Source organism: Schistocerca serialis, chromosome 10 (assembly GCF_023864345.2).
Source record: "Schistocerca serialis cubense isolate TAMUIC-IGC-003099 chromosome 10, iqSchSeri2.2, whole genome shotgun sequence".
Classification (NCBI taxonomy): Eukaryota; Metazoa; Arthropoda; class Insecta; order Orthoptera; family Acrididae; genus Schistocerca; species Schistocerca serialis.
Window position 1 is genome coordinate 108274038 of NC_064647.1, and position 21318 is coordinate 108295355.

The 21318-nt window shown below is 44.3% G+C and overlaps 1 protein-coding gene across 1 annotated transcript in view; it reads right to left on the bottom strand.

Annotated features, from left to right (window-relative positions):
• Nucleotides 1–21318, bottom strand: part of LOC126424581 (organic solute transporter alpha-like protein) — a 143616-nt gene that overhangs the window by 24103 nt on the left and 98195 nt on the right. The window lies entirely within an intron of this gene.

The window sequence follows — 21318 nt, forward strand, 5'->3', positions numbered from 1 at the left end:
ATGTCACGTATATATATAGGAAACAATCCTCACACACAAATAAAGAAAATATGTTATGTGGACATGTGTCCGGAAACGCTTAATTTCCATGTTAAAGCTCATTTTAGTATCGTCAGTACGTACTGTACTTCCTCGATTCTGATGATAAAATTGTAAATTTTGAGAATCAACATGTGTGGCCTGACGAGAATCCGCACGCAATTGTACAATCACGTCATCAACACAGATTTTCTGTGAACGTTTGGGCAGGCATTGTTGGTGATGTCTTGATTGGGCCCCATGTTCTTCCACCTACGCTCAATGGAGCACGTTATCATGATTCCATACGGGATACTCTACCTGTGCTGCTAGAACATGTGCCTTTACAAGTACGAGACAACATGTGGTTCATGCACGATGGAGCTCCTGCACATTTCACTCGAAGTGTTCGTACGCTTCTCTACAACAGATTCGGTGACCGTCGGATTGGTAGAGGCGGACCAATTCCATGGCCTCCACGCTCTCCTGACCTCAACCCCCTTGACTTTCATTTATGGGGGCATTTGAAAGCTCTTGTCTTCGCAACCCCGGTACCAAATGTAGAGACTCTTCGTGCTCGTATTGCGGACGGCTGTGATACAATACGTCATTCTCCAGGGCTGCATCAGCGCATCGGGGATTCCATGCGATGGAGGGTGGATGCATGTATCCTCGCTAACGGAGGACATTTTGAACATTTCCTGTAACAAAGTATTTGAAGTCACGCTGGTACGTTCTGTTGCTGTGAGTTTCCATTCCGTGATCAATGTGATTTGAAGAGAAGTAATAAAATGAGCTCTAACATGGAAAGTAAGCGTTTCCGGACACATGTCCACATAACATATTTTCTTTCTTTGTGTGTGAGGAATGTTTGCTGAAAGTTTGGCCGTATCTCTTTGTAACACGGTGCCTACAGTGTCATGTCTTTCAGTGTCACACAAATTTTTATTTTTAAAGGTGATCACTTAAGTCTATTTCCATGGGTTCGCCCCTCAAATTTCTCCCTCATATCACGAAATTGTCGTCTGATGTAGTACAACTGAAAAAACAAATTACTTTTAAAGCACAGTTTCGTATATAATTTGTATTCAAAACCTAACACCTGTGTCACAGAACAAATCCTACATCGAGAATACTTTACACAAGTTTAAGGGAAGAAATGCTTCCGATAATTATTACAGTATTTAAAGAACATCAAAATATGAACAGGCTGAAATGAACAAACAGTACATGAGACTATGTTAATCAATTCAACTGTAAAAAGCTAAGGAGCATATTATTAGCAAAATGAGAAATATGCAAAAGTGAAATGCCAAAATGAGCACTTCTCAATTGGGAGTAAATCAAAACAATCTGAATGACTGAAAGAGAGCACAATAACATGAGCCATAAGCGAATAAGAGCTAAGCAACTAAAGAAATAAGAGAATAGGCAAAAATGAGACGTCAAACAAAATGAGAGCTGGCCGAACTCCGTCGGCACTTCTATACGGTTGCGCTCGTGGCGGCACCTCGCGGCCCGTACGCTACACGCGCGCCTGCAACCGCAATGCACTCTTAGCGCTCGCGGCGGCGTCTAGTGGCCCGTACGCAAGTTGTGCGATTGCTGCCGCAGGTCGATCCTTAATCTATGATGTTACAAACGGCACAACCACCAGTGGGTCATGGAACACGGGCACTTGGAAGATACTGGATGCGGTTCCACACAAACTAATCTCAATTCACTTACACTGCGTGACAAAGAAGGTGAAGCATCCAGCAGGCACGGTCATACACTGAAGAGCCAAAGAAACTAGTACACCTGCCTAATAATGTGTAGGGTCCCGGCGAGCACACAGAAGTGCTGCAACACGACGTGGCATGGACTGGACTAATGTCTAAAGTAGTGCTGGAGGGAGCTGACACCATGAATCCTGCAGAGCTGCCCACAAACCCCTAAAGCCGTCGGCACACGGACCGTGCATCCGAACGTTGAGTGTTGAGCGTGCCGAGTTTCTGACGTCATAGCTTGGAATAGCACGCTCGGGAGTCTTTCCGAACGCGCTGAGCAATATTTGGCATGTCAGATATTCTGAGCGTGTGTCTGAGCGTTCACCAATGAGAGGGCACAACGCCACCTACGTCACACGCACGCCGTCCCCCTTCAGTACAGAGTTTTGAGGTGCCGTATTGGCATTCATTTCAAGCCTATATGTATATGGCTCTGAGCACTATGGGACTTAACATCTGTCGTCATCAGTCCCCTAGAACTTAGAACTACTTAAACCTAACTAACCTAAGGACGTCACACACATTCATGCCCGAGGCTGGATTAGAACCTACGACTGTAGCAGTCGCGCGGTTTCGGACTGAGCGCCTAGAACGACTAGACCACCGCGGCCGGTGCCTATATGTACACTCCTGGAAATGGAAAAAAGAACACATTGACATCGGTGTGTCAGACCCACCATACTTGCTCCGGACACTGCGAGAGGGCTGTACAAGCAATGATCACACGCACGGCACAGCGGACACACCAGGAACCGCGATGTTGGCCGTCGAATGGCGCTAGCTGCGCAGCATTTGTGCACCGCCGCCGTCAGTGTCAGCCAGTTTGCCGTGGCATACGGAGCTCCATCGCAGTCTTTAACACTGGTAGCATGCCGCGACAGCGTGGACGTGAACCGTATGTGCAGTTGACGGACTTTGAGCGAGGGCGTATAGTGGGCATGCGGGAGGCCGGGTGGACGTACCGCCGAATTGCTCAACACGTGGGGCGTGAGGTCTCCACAGTACATCGATGTTGTCGCCAGTGGTCGGCGGAAGGTGCACGTGCCCGTCGACCTGGGACCGGACCGCAGCGACGCACGGATGCACGCCAAGACCGTAGGATCCTACGCAGTGCCGTAGGGGACCGCACCGCCACTTCCCAGCAAATTAGGGACACTGTTGCTCCTGGGGTATCGGCGAGGACCATTCGCAACCGTCTCCATGAAGCTGGGCTACGGTCCCGCACACCGTTAGGCCGTCTTCCGCTCACGCCCCAACTTCGTGCAGCCCGCCTCCAGTGGTGTCGCGACAGGCGTGAATGGAGGGACGAATGGAGACGTGTCGTCTTCAGCGATGAGAGTCGCTTCTGCCTTGGTGCCAATGATGGTCGTATGCGTGTTTGGCGCCGTGCAGGTGAGCGCCACAATCAGGACTGCATACGACCGAGGCACACAGGGCCAACACCCGGCATCATGGTGTGGGGAGCGATCTCCTACACTGGCCGTACACCACTGGTGATCGTCGAGGGGACACTGAATAGTGCACGGTACATCCAAACCGTCATCGAACCCATCGTTCTACCATTCCTAGACCGGCAAGGGAACTTGCTGTTCCAACAGGACAATGCTCGTCCGCATGTATCCCGTGCCACCCAACGTGCTCTAGAAGGTGTACGTCAACTACCCTGGCCAGCAAGATCTCCGGATCTGTCCCCCATTGAGCATGTTTGGGACTGGATGAAGCGTCGTCTCACGCGGTCTGCACGTCCAGCACGAACGCTGGTCCAACTGAGGCGCCAGGTGGAAATGGCATGGCAAGTCGTTCCACAGGACTACATCCAGCATCTCTACGATCGTCTCCATGGGAGAATAGCAGCCTGCATTGCTGCGAAAGGTGGATATACACTGTACTAGTGCCGACATTGTGCATGCTCTGTTGCCTGTGTCTATGTGCCTGTGGTTCTGTCAGTGTGATCATGTGATGTATCTGACCCCAGGAATGTGTCAATAAAGTTTCCCCTTCCTGGGACAATGAATTCACGGTGTTCTTATTTCAATTTCCGGGAGTGTATATATGCAGTTTCTGAGCACCAGCAAATGGAGAATCACTGGAAAACCCGTTGTTAGTTGTGTGGTTCGTTCCAATTAATTAACAAGAAACATCATATTCATGGCAAAAGAATTATTGTAACTTGCGTATTATGAGAGCAGGCTATTTGAAGGCAGCGACACACTGATGATCCACCCAAATTCCTACAATTTCTTATAATTAAATTTCAATTAATAACATAATTATGTACGAGTAAAGTCTGCAGATAGAGGTAAAACCATATTTTTGAGGTGTATCAGCCGGTTGTTGGTTTAGCGTAATCTTCAAAATCCAGTACCAAACGTTGACTCTACCAACTGACAACGGTGGATTGAATCTCACAGACGTGTACAATAAAGCACAAGCATTGTGCGTCTGTAAAACATATAAACTGTGGAAGCCGTCAGTAGACAGTGTTGGCGCATTTCTGTTAAATGAAATAACGCCGGCCAGCCAGGACGCCCCAATAGACGTTCACCACATCCCAAATGAACTTTACCACCTAAAACATTTCTTCGTAGAATATAGCTACATTAGACTGGAAACACCCGACAAAGATGTCATCAAAGTCAAGAAAATATACCAAAACTTAATGAGCTTTCGGACCAAGAACATCATAGAACAAAAGTACGTCGGTCACTCTTGGCATGATATCTGGAAGAATATACACCACTCGCATTCACCAACAAAAGAACGGTCATTGTGGTACTATTTTGTGACTAGAAAATTCCCAACGAACTCCAGACTACATTCCATTCATCTGGCTGATTCCCCTTTGTGTAGCACTTGCAACCTGACTTACACGGGTGAACATCAATTTGTCTGTGGAAATGCAAATAATATATGGTTGTCAATTAGAAAAAAAAATTAGCAACTATGTAGAGAAAACCGCCGTATTTGATAACGCCATCGTGCCTTTTATACCCGGAAGAATAGCTATACCCCACGTGGAAGAAAAATGCCGTCAACTGGTTGAAGGGACACGCGGTGTTTTACATGCTGTCCAGTAAACAAAGGAGCGAAGGAGATTTTTGGACGTACATCTCCGACCAGCATCACAAGCTACTACGCATGAAGAATTATTATGATACATACGGCAACTTCCTCAGAAGAACAGCCATGTGAACTCCATTTTCGAGAATGCGATTCAGAACATGAAGAAACGAGAGACAATTTGATCTTTGAAAAACAAAAACAAATACGATCAAGTGACGAACATCACTATCTGGTTTAGACTTGGACTTTTTTCTAAAATGTCAAGGAACCTGTAATTAACTTTAGTTTGTATTATTACTTTTAAATGTCAGTTGAAAATTATGCATTACTGTGGAATGTTATGATAAATAAATTGGAGGAAAAAATCAAACAAAGAAGCGTAATGGGTAGCGTCTCTGTCCATGAATGAATTTTGGTTAGGGCGGTGGTTCGCGTCGTAACACTCCCAATTTTTTTCCCTAATATTCACGTTTTTATTTAGTTCTGATACTTTATTATTAGTTTAACATAAGTATATGCTATAATATTTGATGACATGTAAATATAAGTTCACCTTTTTTTGAGGGATGACTTTGTTCGATTGGCTTAATTACAGGACAGCTTGCGCTACTAGTATAAAGATATTTTGCTCCTTTTTCTTTTACGCTTCGTAATTCACATGTTGCAGAGATTATGCTACTGGGTAGGAACAGTGATCAAGTAAGACTGACCTTGGGGTTATACTAAAATGTGGAAATGATGAAATAATGTTTATCTTATGTGGAGAAGTATTCCAAATTTGTAACGCACTGTTTGTAATGGAACTTTTATAAGCCTGTGTTCTTATTGATTGGACATGGTACTTTCCTTTTCGTGGACGATGGAGGAAATGTGCGTTTTAATGGAGCTAACGTGGGAATTTTACGCGCGCCCGTTGAGTAAACAGTGTGATTTACGAACCAGAAACATCTCTCAGCTGCCGCTGGAGTGCGTTGCGATCGCGTATACCACGTTGGGGCCCACGTACCGTGTGCACGAGTCGCATCGTTCCTGAGCGTTCAGTAGCACGTTGAACTTGGCACGCTCAACGTTAACGTTCGATAGCACGGTCCGTGTGCCGACGGCTTAAGAGTACTAGAGGGTGGAGATCTCTTCAGAAAAGAATGTTGCAAGAAATCATACATATAATTTTCATGTCTGGAGACTTTGGCGGCCAGCGGAAGTGAACTTAGAAGAATGTTCCCGGAGCCACTACATAGCAATTCTGAACGTTTGAGGTGTCGCATTGTCCTGCTGGAATTGTCCAAGTCCGTCGGAATGCACAATGGACATGAATGGATGCAGGTGATCAGACAGGATGCATACGTATCTAGACGTATCAAGGGTCCCACATCACTCCAACTACACACGCCCCACATCATTACAGAGACTCCACCAAGCTGAACAGTTCCCTGCTAACATGTATTCATGAGGCTATCTCCATAGCCAAACACGTCCATTGCTCGATACAATTTAAAACGAGACTCGTCCAATCAGGCAACATATTTCCAGTCATCAACAGTCCAATGTTGGTGTTGACAGGTCCACCGACATTGGACTGTTGATGACCGGAAACATGCTGCCTGGTCCGACGATTCTCGTTTCAGATTGTACCAAGCGGATGGACGTGTACGGGTATGGAGACAACCTCACGAATCCATGGACCCTGCGAGGTGTAAGACTTTGTGTTATGAAGTTATTAAGGGTACATGAGTGCGCCTTCGGCTCCGAAAGCCCATGTCGATGATACTTTGTCGAATGGTTTGCAAGCTGACACTTGTTGATGACCCAGCATTGAAGTCTGCAGCAATTTGCGAAAGGGTTACACTTCTGTCTCATTGAACGATCCTCTTCAGTCGTCGTTGGTCCCATTCGTGCAGGATCTTTTTCTGGCCGCAGCAGGTTCAGAGATTTAATGTTTTACCAGATTCCTGATATTCGTGAAAAGGTCGTATGGGAAAATCCCCACTTCATCGTTACCTCAGTGATACTGTGTCCCATCGCTTGTGCGACGAATATAACACCACGTGCAAACTCAATTAAATCTTGATAACCTACCATTGCAGCAGCAGTAACCGATCTAACAACTGCGCCAGACACTTGTTGTCTTACAGGGTGTTGCACTCAAACCTCACTGATTTCAGGACCCAGGAGAGAAAAATCACAGTAGATACGACAATGAAAAATGCACCACATTGTAGAGCCTCTCAAAGAATTAGTATTTCCGCGTCAGAAGTGCCAAGTATCGTCGCCAGAGTGCAGTGTGGTCGCATGAAGTGAAAACGGCGACTCCACAGCAGTGCGCACAAGCAGTAGTGTGGTTTGCAGGAACAAAATCGCTGATTACTGTGCAAAGAAATCATCGTCGTGAGTATGAATGTGATCCACCTGATGTGAAAACAATTACGGAATAGTATAGGAAGTTTCTGGTACAATTTGCTGCGGATATGCTGCAGCTTATTGATATGGATGTCAGCTACCTGGAAAGATGTTTATTCTTAAATGAGGAAACCTTTCATCTATCAGAAAGGGTTAATGGGCATAATGTTCGGATTTGGGGTTCGCAAAATCCGCACGTTGTCATTGAACATGTTCGTGATAGCCCTAAACTGAACGTCTGGTGCGGGCTAATGCACGACAGGATTGTTGGACCGTTCTTCTTTGTGGAACAAGCAGTGAATGGGTTAGTGCATCATTAGATGTTGGAACAGTTTTTGTACCCTCAGATATAAGATTTTAAACCCAACATCATTTTTCAGCAAGATGGAGCTCCGCCACATTGGTCAAGGGCTGTTCACTAGTTCCTGGATAGGAAATTTCCCAATCGTTGGATCGGACGTGGAGGACCCATTGTCTGGCCGCCAGTTCACCCGACATTACGCCGCTTGATTTCTTCATGTGGGGATTCGTAAAGGACCGCGCGTATGCGACCAAAGTGGACGATATTCCTACGTTGCGACATCATATCTCTAATGCGACTGCAACAACAACAGATTAAATGTTACAAAGAACTTGGCAAGAAATTGAATGTAGACTCGATATTCTTAGTGCTACAAATGGTTCACATGTAGAAGTGTACTGATGATAAATAAATAAATTCTTTGAGATGCTCTACAATGTGGTGCATGTTTCATTGTTGTATCTACTGTGTTTTTTCCTGGGTTTGAAATCAGGGAGGTTTGAGTGGGACACCCTGTATATAGGCGTTGCCGACCGCAGCGCCGTATTCTGCCTGTTTACATATTTCTGTATTTGAACACGCATGCCTATATCAATTTCTTTGGTGCTTCATTGCATATCAGTGTGCCTCGTACACATACAAAACAATGGATGTGTAACTGATTAGATTTGCCATTCTCCGTGGCAGGTAGAACTACCACCGGAGTGTAGCCATCTCTGTTGATCTATTGTGGGTATGAGACAGCGGCTGGACAAGTATTTAACAATGAAATTTGCCGACAGCCGTGCCATTGAGATGTTATTTTATTCTATTTTTGCTAGCAGTTTCAGCATTAAATTATACCATCTTCAGGCCCCACTTGCATGTCTCAAAAATAAACACTATTGGCATACTGTTCCAGCTTGTCATGAATTCTAAATCGTATCCCAAGTGGCTCAAGTCTTCGAAGGAAGCACTTCGGATATAGTTTAGAACTAACAACATCCAGGAAAATATGGCCCGGTATGCCAATATCGTTTATTTTTTAGAGATACATACGGGGCCTGAAGATGGCACATGGAATGCCGGAAATGGTAGCAAAAATAAAGTAAATTAAAACCTCAACTGCACAGCTGTTGGTGAATTTCATTGTTAAAAAGCGTACACCGTGTTGAGTCATGTGACCCGGCCTGGTAGGATATATAAGGGGCATGAACAGAGTCCCGTGTTCGAACAGTTTTCTACTGGAACAGGGAAAGGGGGAAGAGACAATATTACGCAAAGTACCCTCCGTCACACACCGTAAGGTGGCTTGCGAAGTATGGATTTAAATATGGATTAAAAACGGTTCTGCATCCAACGAAGGTGATGCTTGCGTTTGCTACACCTCCAAAACAACGGCCTTGCCGAAGACCCTTAGGGTTCTTGATTCTCGCAGTCCATTTCTAAAATTTGTTGTATTTATTGGGGAATATTAATAATATGTGCAATTACTGCAAATCATTAACGAGTTTATTATGCAGTAAACATGTCTCAATAATTAATTTTGAATTTAAGACATGCAAATGAGCTGAATTTACTCTCTTTGGGACCAGCAGAGTCATCCTTACCTACAACACACTACTTCGGCTTTATCACCACTTTCAAGTTCATGTCACGTCCATATTACGTCGTTAGTGGACTGTTCTGTAACTGTGCTTTACTAAGATGGTAAATGATGTGAAGATGTTGAAAATAAGATGTTAATTACGATGTGACAGTAGTTTGACAGTTCCACTCTTACGAAGCTAAATTTACTCTTGAAAGAAAATAAGAATGGAAACTTGCCTTGTTACACCCACTCCACAAAAAAGGCAATAAACAGGATGTAAGCAACTACAGAGGGATCCCTTTAGTAGGGTATAAAGTATTTTCCAATATTTTATTAATAGAAACAACACTAACAGTCATTTAGGTCGATATAAGGTGGTTTTAGGAAGGGAAGGTCATACTCAGAACAAATATTTAATCCTAAGGCAGTAATTCGCCACAGAGTACTTAATTCAAAGGACATTGTAGCTATGTTTGTGGATTTCAAACAGGCTTTTGATTCTGTTGACAGAGAACTTATACATAAAATAATTCGAGTATTTGGAATAGTGTAAACTGGCGAACTTAATACGTGAAACACTTACAATCTGTACAGTAAAATTTCTGGGACGAATTTCACAGCCTTTCAAAATAAAAACAGGCGTACGACAAGGTGACAGCCTATCCACAATTATTTTTTATAGTGTGCTAGAGGAAATAGTGCGAACGTGGAACGAAAAACTTATTGAACACAAGAGCTCGCCTATAAGGTTAGGAAGACGAAGCAAAAAGATTGAAATCAACTTGCATTTTCAGAAGATTTTGCTATATTTTCCGAAAATGTGGCATCTGCTATAACACAAATAAATCTCTAGGAAGAAATGGCCAGAAGAACTGGCTTAAGAATTTCCGCAGGAAAAATAAACGAAATCTTAAGGACGCTCCAAAATTCCTGAAAACAGATATTGGCCAAATAGAGATGGTAAAAATATTCAAATGTCTATGGGAGATAGACCAAGAACATGCTTTGGAAAAATCTGCAATAGAGGAAAGGTTGCTTAAAATGGGGGGAGCATATGGTATCACAAAGGCCTCTACAATAAAAAGTGTCTATCGAAAAATGCAAAAATAAGGCATTACAACACAGTAGTGAAGCCAGAATGCCTATATAAAAGCGAATGCCTGGCATTAAACTATAATTTAGATACATTAGAAGTACTAGAAAGGCGAATTATAAGGAATATACTAGGATCACAAAACAAAGCAGAGGGTTGAAAATTACGAAGTAATGCTGAAATACCTTAAAACGTAGAAAATATTTCAAACGTAATAAGAAAAAGAAGACTCATCTTTTATGGACATTTATTTCGAATGCAAGACGTAGAAAAACTAATAAGATTTTCAAATGTTTGTGGGGTAAATAGTGCACGACAAAGTGTGTCAAGGAAGTAAAAAAGGATTTAGAAAGAAACAATGTAAAAACAGAAGATATAAACAACAGAGAAGCGTTTCGGGAAAAAGAATTGAAAATGGAAGGATTCCATGATGAACAAGAACCAAACGTACATATGTCAATTTGAAGAGCAATCCTGAAAGTTTTTTTTTTTTTTCATCATATATACCGCCAGCGTAGTTTGGTAATTTGCCGATAGTTAGCGACAGTCGGAAACATGGTGAGTTCAGGGGCGGAGCGTGGTTTCTGTGCGTTGGGGTTCGACAAAAACAAGTGTGCTACAGCTGTTTAGAACCAAGTACGGTAAGAAGTCACCAACAAGATAAGCCATTTACCACTGGCACAACAAATCCGTTAAGACAGGTTGTTTGTGTCCGGCAATAAGAAGCGGACGTCCCAGTGTGAGTGAAGTGAACATGGAGCGCGTACGGGAGACATTTACAGGGAGTCCAAAGAAATCGGTGCGTCGTGCATTCCGTGAACTCGAGATGGCTCCAATGACAGGGTGGAAAGTCCTCCGATGGAAGCTGTCTATCAAAGCATTCAGATTGTAGCTAGTGCAGAAGCTCAATGACGACGACGAAGACAAGCGTTTTGAGCTTTGTTCGCAGTTGGAACAATTGAATGAGGATGGGGATGGCATTGTTGATCGCTTAATTTTTAGCGACGAAGCCGTCATAATTGTCGAATCTGGGGTACAAAGCATCCACACGAATGCATTGAATTTGAGCGTGATTCCGCAAAGGTAAATGTTTTTTGTGCCTCGTCACGTCGAAAATTGTACGGACCATGTTTCTTCGCCGAGAGCAGTCACTGCATATTCCTACTTGGACATGTTGCCGCAATGGCTGATGTCTAAAATGCAATCGGACTCTCCGTTCATCTTTCAGCAGGATGGGGCTCCACCCCATTTTCATCGTGAAGTTCGTGGGTACCTGAACACGGAGCTGCCGCATCGATGGATCGGCCGTGCTACAGAGGGGGACAGCGGTCCCATGAAATGACCGATCACCAGATCTCACTCCGTGTGACTTTTTTCAATGGGGACACATTAAAGATCTGGTGTACGTACCGCCTCTACCACGTGATGTAGCAGAGCTCCGGGAGAGAATACGGGAAAAGACTGCTACAGTCGACGATGCCGTGCTGGGACGGGTATGAGAAGAATTCGATAACCGTATTGACGTCTGCTGGGCCACTCATGGTTCGCATATCGAATGTTTGTAAAAAAACTTTCAGAATTTCTCTTCAGAATGCAATATCTGTGGCATCTTTACAATGTTTAGTTCTTGTGGAATAAATAATTGAAAGTGTTCCCGGACTTTATGTACAACCGTACTTAAAGGACTCTAGACAGTTTACGATTTTTGGAGCAACTAGTATCACCTACTCTGACAAATTCGCGGCTTGCTGTTTCTCGTGTTCAGAAACAATTCATCGCAAATCGTAAGCTGCTTCAAGTTCGTGAGTGACGTTAAAAATACCACTGCGAAAAGATTATCTTTAGTAAGACCACCTAGTATGAAGTTTTTGTTGTTGTGGTCTTCAGTCCTGAGACTGGTTTGATGGAGCTCTCCATGCTACTCTATCCTGTGCAAGCTTCTTCATCTCCCAGTACCTGCTGCAGCCTACATCCTTCTGAATCTGCTTAGTGTATTCATCTCTTTGTCTCCCTCTAGGATTTGTACCCTCCACACTGCCCTCGAGCACTAATATGGTAATCCCTTGATGCCTTAGAACATGTCCTACCAACCGATCCCTTCTTCTAGTCAAGTTGTGCCACAAACTCCTCTTCTCGCCAATTCTATTCAGAACCTCCTCATTAGTTACGTGATCTACCCATCTAATCTTCAGCATTCTTCTGTACCACCACATTTCGAAAGTTTCTATTCTATTCTTGTCTAAACTATTTATGGTCCATGTTTCACTTCCATACATGGCTACACTCCATACAAATACTTTCAGAAACGTCTTCCTGACACTTAAATCAATACTCGATGTTAAAAGTTTCTCTTCTTCAGAAACGCTTTTCTTGCCATTGCCAGTCTACATTTTATATCCTCTCTACTACCATCATCAGTTATTTTGCTCCCCAAATAGCAAAACTCCTTTACTACTTTAAGTGTCTCATTTCTTAATCTAATTCTCTCAGCATCACCCGACTTAATTCGACTACATTCCATTATCCTCGTTTTGCTTTTGTTGATGTTCATCTTATGCCCTCCTTTCAAGACACTATCCATTCCGTTCAACTGCTCTTCCAAGTCGTTTGCTGTCTCTGACAGAATTACAATGTCATCGGCGAACCTCAAAGTTCTTATTTCCTCTCCATGGATTTTAATACCTACTCCGAACTTTTCTTTTGTTTCCTTTACTGCTTGCTCAATATAGAGATTGAATAGCATCGGGGAGAGGCTACAGCCCTGTCTCACTCCCTTCCCAACCACTGCTTCCCTTTCATGTCCCTCGACTCTTATAACCGCCAACTGGTTTCTGTACAAATTGTAAATAGCTTTTCACTCCCTGTATTTTACCCCTGCCACCTTCAGAATTTGAAACAGAGTATTCCAGTCAACATTGTCAAAATCTTTCTCTAAGTCTACAAATGCTAGAAACGTAGGTTTGCCTTTCCTTAATCTTTCTTCTAAGATAAGTCGTAGGGTCAGTATTACCTCACGTGTTCCAACATTTCTACGGAATCCAAACTGATCTCCGTCGATGTCGGCTTTTACCAGTTTTTCCATTCGTCTGTAAAGAATTAGTATGAAGTGTCGCTCTTTGTTCAATGTGATGCGCACACTGTAAGACAAAAAAACGACCCACCACGAAGAAATTATGCGAATGGGATGGAAGTCCTTAGGTGTGATGTACATGTACAAACAAACAAATGATTAAAATTTCATAAAAATTGGATGAGTGGTTCGAGTGCGAAAGCTTCACAGATAGAACAAGTCAGTAACTTGTTGGTCCGACTTTGGCCCGTATGTAAGCAATTATTCGGCTTGGCATTGATTGGTAGAGTTGTTGAATGTCCTCCTGAGGATAAACGTGCCAAATTCTGTCCAATTGGCGCGTTAGATCATCAAAATACCGAACTGTCTGACGAACCTGCCAAAGATGCTCCAAACGTTCTCAATTTGGGAGAGATCCATTGGGATAGCTGGCCAAAGTAAGATTTGGAAAACCACGAATACAAGCAGTAGTATCTTAGCCCAGGTTGGCTAGCCATGAATGGCAACAGAAGCAGGCGTAGAATATCGTGGGCGTTTCACTGTGTTGTAAGGGTGCCGCAGATGACAACCAAAGCGGTCCTGATATGAAAAGAGGAGGCACCCCAGACCCTCACCCCTGGCTGTCGTGCCTATGGCGGCCGATGGTCAGGTTGGTAACTCACTACTGTCCAGGACCTCTCCTGATACATCTTCGCTGGTGATCGGGGCTCAGTCCTAAGCGGGTGGCACCAGTGAAAACCAATTCCACTCCAGTCAATGTGACTCCAGGCGCCCTGGACAGTCCAACTTGACTGTCGCCCGCCATACGACCCAACAACTAAGAGTGAAGCCCTGGGGGGTGCCACTTCTTTTCGTAGCGGGACCCGTTTGGTCGTCACCCTCTTCACCCTTAATGCCAACGATTCTTCCCTCACAAGGAGAAGTCTCCAGTGGTGCGATCGACATTTTGAAATTATCTGTACAGCGACGTAGGTTAAGATCCCAGGTATCGCACACTGCAGCCATACAGCCTGGTGGGCCCTCGTTTGCAAGTAATTGACAAAATAAAAATTCGGAATTTTGTGCAACACGTAAGAATCTTAAAAAATGTAAGTCTGGTAATGCTGTTATGTGGTGTAATGATTTGGATAACAGCTCCTCGTGTAGGAGGTTGTGAGTTCAAACATCGTCAGGTTGTCACATTTTATTTTGAATAAAATGTTCTCGGGTTTCCAACCGCGTCAATTGCTTAAAACTACACGAGCTTTCGGCCAAGCACTCCTTGGCCATTGTCAAGTGGTATGACTGCCAGTGGGCTGTTGGTGCGCCCTTATATACGCTAGCTGCCGGCTGTGACGTCACTGGTACCCGTGACATTGCCATATATGGGCATGTTTTGAGTCGGCGTTCGATGTGCCCTCTTCAACCGTGCGATCGCTGGATCCCACGCAGCGCTGAGCTGTAAGCTACCGTCTCTATTCAGGGTGTTTGTGGTAATTTTTATTTCAATAGCTTCCTTCGTTAAACTGTCCCAGAAGCCGTTAGTGCGAGCCACGACAGAGGTATCGTCAAATTTTATGTGATGACCGTTTTCTAACACATGCTCAACTAGCGCAGATTTTTCTGGATAGCGTAGGCGATAATACCTCTCATGTTCTTTCCTGCGTTGTTCCACAGTGCGCACTGTTTGTCCGATCTACTTCTGGCCACACTCACAAGGTATTTTGTAGACTTCAGGTGTTCTGAGACCTATGGCGTCTTTAACTGGTCTCAGTAATTGACGGATTTTCGTTGGCGGCCTGAAGATTGATTTGACCTTGTGTCTTTTCAACAGGCGGCTTATCCTGCCCGACACAGGGCCACAGAATGACAGCAAAGCAAGTTTGTTTTCCTGCTCTTCGTCGGTGGTCTTATTCTGATATTTCCCAGAAAGCACGTCTTTCATTTGATGGGTGCTGTAGCCGTTATTCCTGAAAACTTTGTGTAGGTGGCTCGGTTCGTGGGGCAGGTTATCGTCGTCTGATATTACTCTGGCACCCAATGTTTGCAATACTGTGCGCTTCTGTGCTGGATGATGATGGCTGGTGGCGTGCAGGTACAGGTCTGTGTGGGTGGGTTTTCTGTAGACGCTGTGGCCAAGGCACCCATTTCGTTTACAGTGGACAAGGACGCCGAGGAAGTTCAATGCATTATCTTTTCCCACCTCCATGATGAACTGGATATTACTGTTGCTGCCATTGAGGTGTTCCAAAAACTCGTCTAATTTCTCGCGTCCGTGTGGCCAAATGACGAACGTGTCGTCAACGTATCGAAAGAAACACTTCGGCTTCAGTGGCGCAGTATCTATGGCAATATCCTCAAAATTCTCCCTGAAGAGGTTTGCAACAGCTGGAGCCAACGGGCTACCCATCGCTACGCCGTCTGTCTGATCGTAATACTGGCCGTTGTACACGAAGTAGGAGGACGTAAGAGTGTGACTAAATAGCTCGACCACGTCACTTACTAAATTCTGGGAGATTAGATCCAAAGGATCTTTGAAGGGCACATTCGTAAACAGCGCCACTACATCAAAACTGACCATAATGTCGTCCTCACTAAGGCGTAGACAGTTGATTCTGCTGATAAATTCTGCTGGCCCACTGGCAGTCATAACAGTTGACAATGGCCAACGAGTGCTTGGCCGAAAGCTCGTGTAGTTTTAAGCAATTGACGCGATTGGAAACCCGAGAACATTTTATTCAATGTTATCGCCGCGAGACTCTGCATTCATACACTCCTGGAAATGGAAATAAGAACACCGTGAATTCATTGTCCCAGGAAGGGGAAACTTTATTGACACATTCCTGGGGTCAGATACATCACATGATCACACTGACAGAACCACTGCACATAGACACAGGCAACAGAGCATGCACAATGTCGGCACTAGTACAGTGTATATTCACCTTTTGCAGCAATGCAGGCTGCTATTCTCCCAAGGAGACGATCGTAGAGATGCTGGATGTAGTCCTGTGGAACGGCTTGCCATGCCATTTCCACCTGGCGCCTTAGTTGGACCAGCGTTCGTGCTGGACGTGCAGACCGCGTGAGACGACGCTTCATCCAGTCCCAAACATGCTCAATGGGGGACAGATCCGGAGATCTTGCTGGCCAGGGTAGTTGGCTTACACCTTCTAGAGCACGTTGGGTGGCATGGGATACATGCGGACGTGCATTGTCCTGTTCGAACAGCAAGTTCCCTTGCCGGTCGAGGAATGGTAGAACGATGGGTTCGATGACGGTTTGGATGTACCGTGCACTATTCAGTGTCCCCTCGACGATCACCAGTGGTGTACGGCCAGTGTAGGAGATCGCTCCCCACACCATGATGCCGGGTGTTGGCCCTGTGTGCCTCGGTCGTATGCAGTCCTGATTGTGGCGCTCACCTGCACGGCGCCAAACACGCATACGACCATCATTGGCACCAAGGCAGAAGCGATTCTCATCGCTGAAGACGACACGTCTCCATTCGTCCCTCCATTCATGCCTGTCGCGACACCAATGGAGGCGGGCTGCACGATGTTGGGGCGTGAGCGGAAGATGGCCTAACGGTGTGCGGGACCATAGCCCAGCTTCATGGAGACGGTTGCGAATGGTCCTCGCCGATACCCCAGGAGCAACAGTGTCCCTAATTTGCTGGGAAGTGGCAGTGCGGTCCCCTACGGCACTGCGTAGGATCCTACGGTTTTGGCGTGCATCCGTGCGTCGCTGCGGTCCGGTCCCAGGTCGACGGGCACGTGCACCTTCCGCCGACCACTGGCGACAACATCGATGTACTGTGGAGACCTCACGCCCCACGTGTTGAGCAATTCGGCGGTACGTCCACCCGGCCTCCCCCATGCCCACTATACACCCTCGCTCAAAGTCCGTCAAGTGCACATACGGTTCACGTCCACGCTGTCGCAGCATGCTACCAGTGTTAAAGACTGCAATGGAGCTCCGTATGCCACGGCAAACTGGCTGACACTGACGGCGGCGGTGCACAAATGCTGCGCAGCTAGCGCCATTCGACGGCCAACACCGCAGTTCCTGGTGTGTCCGCTGTGCCGTGCATGTGATCATTGCTTGTACAGCCCTCTCGCAGTGTCCGGAGCAAGTATGGTGGGTCTGACACACCGGTGTCAGTGTGTTCTTTTTTCCATTTCCAGGAGTGTACATTTTATTTTATTTTTTAATCTTCATCGAAATTACTTCGAGCATTATTTTTATTCAGTTTCTTAGTTTAAATGCATTTTTTTAAAATTTCTATTCCTTTGTCACATCATTTTAATGACCGTAGGAACTTTTTAATTTGTTTCATTTCTCTTTATATCATTCTTTTTATAAATATGAATATAACTATATTTATTTATTATAATATTCAATTATTTAACGATTTTGATCTATCTTAAAAAACATAATAATCTATTTTTGTTTGTGCAATGTTGTGAAAAATGTATTTTTGTTACCAGATATGCATTTTTTGCGTGTAAATCGTCAAACAAACATTTAAAACATAGGTACCTATTGAACTATGGACAAAATAATGCAGATGAAAACTTAAATGAAAGACAGGTTTATAAATGAAACAAAGTTCGAGCAAAATGAGAACTAGATATCATGAACGCTATAATGTGGACAAAAACCAGAGTGGTAAAGCAAAAGAAATTAAATCGAAATTAATACGAAATGATAATTAAATCGAAACCCTTAGCTGCCGACAGTTGTTGATATACGTCAATGGGGGCAGTCGAAAATGTGTGCCCCAACCGGGACTCGAACCCGGGATGTCCCGCTTACGTGGCAGACGCTCTACCCATCTTTTTTTTTTTTTTTGTTCGTTATAATTCGTTGCAATTGTTCGTGGTGGACGTCCCCTGACGCCCGTTGAAGTTCGTTGTCGATCGATTTACTCAGTTTTTTTATTACAGTGGGCTGCTAACCCTCTGACCGAACACGCTGAGCTACCGTCCCAGCCCCCCATCTGAGCCACCGAGGGTACAGAGGATAGTGCGACGGTGCGACTGCAGGGACTTATCCCTTGCACGCCTCCCATTAGACCCACATTCCGAACTGTCCACAACCTACAATCGTAGCGCTCCTAATAGATATTTGCCCATTCACTCATCACTCGAAGCAGACTAAGCTGCCGAGTCCCGTAAGAGTTCGGGCAAAGCGTGTGCATTCACACGTATATGTCCCCATTGACGTATATCAACACCTGTCGGCAGCTAAGGGTTTCGATTTCATTATCATTTCATTCTATAGAAGCTGCACGTTCATCAATGGTATCTGTTCTTTCGAGAACAGATACTACCTTCATACGAAATTAATACATAAAATTAATTAAAAAAACCTGAACCAAGATTTCAATTGGAGAAACAATGACAGAAAGAAGAATGAGAGCAAATGAAGAACTTAATACTATTATTAAAAGTATGTGACAAAGGAAAGGAATTTAAAAAATTACATTCAAATCAATTAATTAAATAAAAATAATAATCGAAGTAATTACGATAACGATTTTAATTTTTTTTGAAAAAGTACTTGAGACGAGATCCAAATTGAGTCTGCTGACGATGGAGCTGTTAGTTTATCCATTACACCACACAACCAAACTAAGTAGCACAATTTTTTAACACTATTATCACACAAAATTTCGAATTTTTCTTTCGTAAATTACCCGTAATCGAGGGCCCACCAGAGTGAATGGTTGTAGTGTGTGATACCTGGGACCTCAACCTGCATCACCGTATAGATAGCTTCAAAAAGTCAGTCGCACCGCTGGGGACCTCTTTGACAGTTCGGTTGCCCTTCATGGCAACCCATCTTGGATGTGTATTTCAGCAACACAATGGCCGCCCGCACACGGCTAAAGTTTCTACTGTTTGTCTTCGTCGTTGACAAACTCGATCTTGGACAGCAAGGTCACCGGACCTCTTCCCAAATGAGAACATTTGAAGCATTATGGGCAGGGCCCTCCAACCAATCCGGGATTTTGGCAATTTAATGCACCTATTGGACAGAATTCATGACCAATCCCTAAGAAGGGCATCCAACAACTGTATCCATCAGTGCCAAGCCGAATACTGGTTGCATAGGAGCCAGAGTTGGAACAACGCGCTCTTGAGTTGCTCAATTTGTGTAACTATTTCTCTTGAACAAATAATCCATTTTTTTCTGCTTGTCTCTGACATCGGTTTATTTAAATCCTTTCCCCTGTGTAATCTGGGGCGCCAAGTTCCATATACTTTTATTTTGTTCAGCGGAATATCTTAGTCATACTGCCTATGATACCCGAATCTTACAGTCTGTAAGGAGGTGTGGTGTGTGTACTGCAAGACCTTCAGTACACACACCATCAGATTATTTGACTTGTCGCTCTAACAAAGTACGCGAGTGTCAGCTATATCTCTCGTGGTCTTATCGTGGCGTGTTTATCTTCTGCCGTTAGGTCAGACGATAGAAAAGCCACTTGCACACTTAGACTAGCAGATTGACGGTGACCAACTTTAAACAGAACTTGATTCATTTTCACACACATTTATTAAAATAATAAAAAGCATGGACATTACGTAACTTGGTTCTGGATGCTGTTTACAATTGACAATCTGAAGTTCCTTTGGTCTAGGTACGTTAATCTTATTCTCACATATCTCTGATACTTGACAAAGTGTCTATTCATTTATTTTCATGGATATGTACAGGAATATGATAATTTTATTAGGCGCAGACTGAAACTTGACGATAGACTGGTACAGACTAATACAGACTGGTACAGACTGGTGCGGATAAATGCAGACTGACTAATCGGAGGTCTGTACACTCGTTATAATACCTCGCGCGTTCAGGTATCACTGCACGAGTCTGATCCGCGAGGAGAAAACGTTCTACGTTAGCAGCAATCTCATTGGCTGCGTTACATATTAATACGCGGATCGGTGGAAGCAGAATTTGGTCTGTCTCTAAGGCAGCGCCGTCTCGTAATGCGGAGACAGACGAGCGCTGCACCTGCGCTGTTGTGCTTAGCGGGGCGCGCTCTAGTGCGAAAGTTGTGTACGCACTGACTGCGCGGAACTATGTACACAACAGAAGGCTGTTTAGGTTTTTACGTTGGTAACGTCACCTAGCGCTCTGTTTGAAAATCACTGGCTGTGCTGTGTGCAGTCTGTGGCTGGTGGACATTGTTGAAATAGTCGCTATTGTAGTATTAGGCAGTTGGCTGTTAACAGTGCGTAGCGTTGCGCAGTTGGAGGTGAACCGCCAGCAGTGGTGGATGTGGGGAGAGAAATGGCGGAGTTTTGAGAGCGGATGATCTGGACGTGTGTCCATCTGAGACAGTAAATTTGCAATACTTGATATCATGAACTGATATATATATATATATATATATATATATATATATATATATATATATATAATGACTTTTGAACACTATTAAGGTAAATACATTGTTTCTTCTCTATAAAAATCTTTCATTTGCTAACTATGCCTATCAGTAGTTAGTGCCTTCAGTAGTTGTTGTTGTTGTTGTGGTCTTCAGTCCTGAGACTGGTTTGATGCAGCTCTCCATGCTACTCTATCCTGTGCAAGCTTTTCATCTCCCAGTACCTACTGCAACCTACATCCTTCTGAATCTGCTTAGTGTATTCATCTCTTGGTCTCCCTCTACGATTTTTACCCTCCACGCTGCCCTCCAATACTAAATTGGTGATCCCTTGATGCCTCAGAACATGTCCTACCAACCGATCCCTTCTTCTGGTCAAGTTGTGCCACAAACTTCTCTTCTCCCCAATCCTATTCAATACTTCCTCATTAGTTATGTGATCTACCCATCTAATCTTCAGTATTCTTCTGTAGCACCACATTTCGAAAGCTTCTATTCTCTTCTTGTCCAAACTTTTTATCGTCCATGTTTCACTTCCATACATGGCTACACTCCATACGAATACTTTCAGAAATGACTTCCTGACACTTAAATCAATACTGGATGTTAACAAATTTCTCTTCTTCAGAAACGCTTTCCTTGCCATTGCCAGC